This window comes from Chrysochloris asiatica, unplaced genomic scaffold (assembly GCF_000296735.1).
Source record: "Chrysochloris asiatica unplaced genomic scaffold, ChrAsi1.0 scaffold00035, whole genome shotgun sequence".
In the NCBI taxonomy this organism is placed as follows: domain Eukaryota; kingdom Metazoa; phylum Chordata; class Mammalia; order Afrosoricida; family Chrysochloridae; genus Chrysochloris; species Chrysochloris asiatica.
In genome coordinates this window covers 6,900,655-6,905,277 of record NW_006408553.1, presented here as the reverse complement: position 1 = coordinate 6,905,277, position 4,623 = coordinate 6,900,655, and the positions used below count along the sequence as shown (strand labels likewise).

Below are 4,623 nucleotides of genomic sequence, written 5' to 3'. Positions count from 1 at the left end.
TTGCTAAGTGCTGAGTCAGTTCTGACTCATAGTGACCCTGTAGAGGGTTTCCAAGAAATGGCCAGTAAGTTTGAATCACTGAATTTGTGGTTAGCAATCTAGTGCTTACCCTATAGTACCATATCAGGATCCTCATGAGGAATATTGGTCTGTGGTTTTCTTTTTTAGCTATGTGTTTGCCTGGTTTGGGGATCGGAGTTATGCTTACTTCATAAAATGAATTAGGGGATTTTCCATCCTTTCCTATACTCTGCAATAGTTGAATAGAATTGGTGTCAACTCCTTTCTGAATGTTTGGTAGAATTCACAAATAAAGTCATCTGTGCCTAGAATTTTTTTAGTTGGGAGTTTTTTGTTGTTGTTGTTGTTGTTTTTGTTTCCTTTTCTTTTCTTAAAAAACAAAACAAAAAATCTTTATTGTGAATGGTGTGAAGGTTATAGAACAGATCATCAGCATAGTTGGAAGTTTTTTAATTACTTGATCAATTTCTTCTCTTGTTCTTTGGGACATCACATTTGTCTGGTTTTCTGCTCTGGCTGTTCCTTCTCTATCTCCTTTACTGATTCCTCTTTACCTTCCTGACTTCTAAATGTTGGAGTGGCCTCAGACCTCTTCTCTTTTGTGTCTACACTCATTCCTTAGATAACTTTCAACCAGTCTTGGGCCTTAAACAGATGGTATAGGACCAGACAGTGTTTTGTTCTGTCGCACATGAGGTCGCTATAAGTACGAGCCTACTCAACAGCTGGCACCTAACAACACACGCTCATAATTCACAGTGCTTTCCCTCTAGCCCCGAGTTCTTGAATGCCTTGAGTTGAATATATAATAACCTACTCAAAAGTTCCTGGTGTGGCGCTGTGTGTTAATGCGCCAAACTGTGAAGCCATTTGAACTGCAAGGTTGGTGGTTCAAGCTCACCAGCTGCTCCTCAGAAACCCTATACAGGGTCACTATGGGTCGGAACCGACTCAACGACACTTAACAACACCAACAACTCAAAAGTTCCACTTGGAAGCATCTCAAATTTAGCTTGTCCAACTGAGTTCTTGATAGTCTACTCTAAGCCTACTCTTCTAGCACTTTTTTTCATCTTAGTGAAGAGTTACAATCTCATTCTTTCTAGGTGCTCATTCCAATAGCTTTAAAGTTCTTATTGACTCCTCTTTTTCTCACACCTTGCAACCAATCTGCCAACAGATCTTTTTTTTTAAACCAAGTTTTACATTTTATTTTCTTATTTCATGCATTTGAAATATTCTTCGATGACGTTGTCGACCTGAGATTCTTCGCCATAGTCCTTAACAACTACGTAATTACAAGCAACTGCTTTCTGAGGTTTTCCCTCTGTCGTTTTTGCAGAGGCCTACCCACTCCCCTGATTTCTTGTTGTCATCAACTTTGATCAGGCTTATTTGGTGCTCAGCACATAGGGCCTCAGGACTCTACTAACTCAATATACAAAGGTCCATCACAGTTGGATGTAAGCACACATAGATGTGTGCTTGGCACTTGTCTGAGGCTTTGGCAGCTTCTCGAATTCCACAAGCGATCATGGATGAGGATGGTCTTTAGCATCTCTTGTAAAGCAGTGTTAACGTCTATTGCACCTCCAGCAACAATGACTTCCTCAGCCTTGGTGGTGGGCTATGCACAGAGCGGAATCTTGAACGCACTCTGGGCTCCACCTCCGCACATCTCAGTGGTGAAAGGGCCCAACAAACCTTTTTGACCCTGCTGTCAATTGTATAGAAACTCCAACTACTTCCACTGGTTGGTGCTACCATCACACTGCAAATATCCAGCGCTCACACATAAAACTAGGAGGCATAGAATAAAAAAGCAAAAAGTTCACTCCATATTAGAGAAAATAGAATGTGTATAGAAAGTAAACTAAGAATGGTTCTAAGATGAAGCCAAGTATATGATTTGTTGAATGTAAAACTGATGATCTTGTCTGTAAATCTTCACTTAAGTCACAATTAAAAAGAAAAGAAAAGAAAGGAATGTTTTATTCTAAAAAAAAAGAATACTTTTTAAAATGACTGAGATAAATCCATTGTCTTCGTGAATTTTGTTTACTGGTAGAAGATTAGATCATGAATATACCGGTTGCAAAAACATGTTCCAGAAAAAGAATTCTATGGGCAGATGACATCCTATTTGGGGAGATAAGACTTGAGGAGAATGTGTTTAAGAGTATCTTGAAAGCTAAAAAGAGCATTTCTAAGTGTAGAATGTTTATGAGTATGACAATGGAAAGAGGGATAGCACACAGCAGTAAATGCCTGAAGGTTAGAAAGTCTAGGCTTGCTTTCAGAACAGCTAGTCACTGGGTTAGAGAAGAGAAAGCAGTTGATATGTGTTGACACTTGCTCTGTGGTGAGCACTACCATGGGCACTTGATTTGATATTTATGAGCCCTCTGTGAAGTGGGTGGTTAATGTCTGCATTTGACACAGGATGGACCAGTAACTCAGAGAAACTAAACGAAAACAGCAGCTATGATTTATTAAGCATCTAGGATGGTGTGGAGTCCCTGGATGGTACAAACAGTTATGTCCTCGGCTTCTAACTGGAGTTTAGAGGTTCAAGTTTTCCCATGTTGTTGTTGTTAAGTGCTGTTGAGTGGGTTCCAACTCATAGTGACCCTATGTAGGGTTTCCAAGGAGTAACTGATAGGTTTGAACCACCAGCCTTGTAATTACCAGCCCAGTGCTTATCCTACAGCAATTAGGACTCCAAGTTCACTCACAGACTCTTTGAAAGAAAAGCCTGGTGATCTGGTAGTGGTGGTGGTGATATGCCATGGAGTTGGTTCCGACTCATGGTGACCCTGCATAGGGTTTCCGAGGCTATAAATTTTTATGGGAACAGAAAGCCTCCTCTTTCTCCTGTGAAGCAAATGGTAGGTTTGAACTACTAACCTTATGGTTAGCAGCCCAGCTACTTCTGAAAAAGCAGTCACTAAACTTTCTGTTCCTGCAAAGATTGAAAAAGCCTCAGGAACACTATACAGGGTCCCTTTGAGTCAGAACTGATTCTACACTTAACAACAACAACAAAAACCCTATAGACCCCAACAGCATTCTTTAATGAAGTGTAAAACTTACTCTCTATGTGGGAAGGAAGGACACCCCAATCTCAAAACTTACTATAGTTAGTAGTAGTTAAGTGCCATCAAATTGGTTCCAACTCATAGAGACCCCGGATAGGGTTTCTGAAGAGAGGGTGGTAGATTTGAACAGCCAACCTTGTAGTTAGCAGTCCAGCACTTATCATACAGGACCATACTGGGTCTCCAAACACAGCCATGGTAATCAAAACAGTTTGGTACTGTTCAGTACCAGACCAATGGAATACAATCGAGAACACAAAAATAAATCCATCCACCTATGGGCAGCTGGAAGTCATGGTGTACTGCTGTGGATTAATGTGCCAGACATAAAGCCATTTGAACTGCAAGGTCGGCAGTTCAAGCTCACCAGCTGCTCTTCGGAAACCCTACACAGGGCTGCTATGAGTTGGAACTGACTTGAAGGCACTTAACAACAACAACATAGGCAGCTGTTCTTTGACAAAGGTCAAAGTCTGATCCTTGACAAAGGGCCAAAGTCCATTCAATGACAGAAAACAGTTCCTTTATCAAATGGTGCTAGCAAACCGGGATATCCATATGCAGAGAAATGAATCAGGATCTGCATTGCACACACTGCACAGAAAAGAACTCAAAATGGACCAAAGACCTAAATGCTAAAGCTGTAAAATTTCTGAAAGAAAATATAATGTCTAAACTAGGGGACCTGATTTTTGGCACAAATAATAGTCTGTCAAACAAAACTGAACATGCACAAATAACATGATAGATTAGATCATTGAGACATCCTAAAAAGTAAATACATGTATTTGTCAAAACAGTCACCAAGAGAATAAAAAGAGAATCTACAGACTGCGTTATCTTCAGCAAGGTCATATCTGATAAGGTTATAATACCCATAGAAATACTCTAAAATACTCAGAAAGCTTCAACAACTCAACAACAATAGAAAAATGGACAAAGGCCATGAATAGACACCACCAAAGAGGGCATTTAGGCAACATGAACTGATGTTCGTGCTCATTAACTGTCAAGCCAATTCTAACTCATCATGACCCTATAGGATAGAGTAGAACTTCTCCTTAGGATTTCTGAGAATAAATCTTTACGTCTGGTGGGTTTGAACTGCTGACCTTGTGGTTAGTACTAAACGCCAGCCCACAGTACCTCTAGGCCTCCTTTATTAGCCATTAAAGAAAACTCCAGTGCCATAGAGCTGATTCTGATTCATAGTGACTCTAGATAGAGTTTCCAGGGCTATACATCTTCGTGAGAGCAGCTTTATATTTCTCTGCTGAGTTGCTGGTGGGTTTGAACTGCAAAGATTGCACTTAGCAATCTAGTGTTTATTCTACAGTCCTACTAGGGCTTCTTTCACTAGCCATTGTTGTTGTTGTGTAGTGACATTGAGTCAGTTCCAACTTGTAGCAACCCATCTAGGGTTTCCAAGGAGTGGCTGGTGGGTTTGAACCACTGACTTTTGGTTCAAACTTACCAAGTGGTACAGTGCATTATTCTCCAGCAC

General features: G+C 40.5%; 1 pseudogene; it reads right to left on the bottom strand.

The window, feature by feature from the left end:
* Positions 1-1,238: 1,238 nt before the first annotated feature.
* On the bottom strand, positions 1,239-3,316 carry LOC102827103 (annotated as a pseudogene).
* Between the last annotated feature and the right edge of the window lie 1,307 nt (positions 3,317-4,623).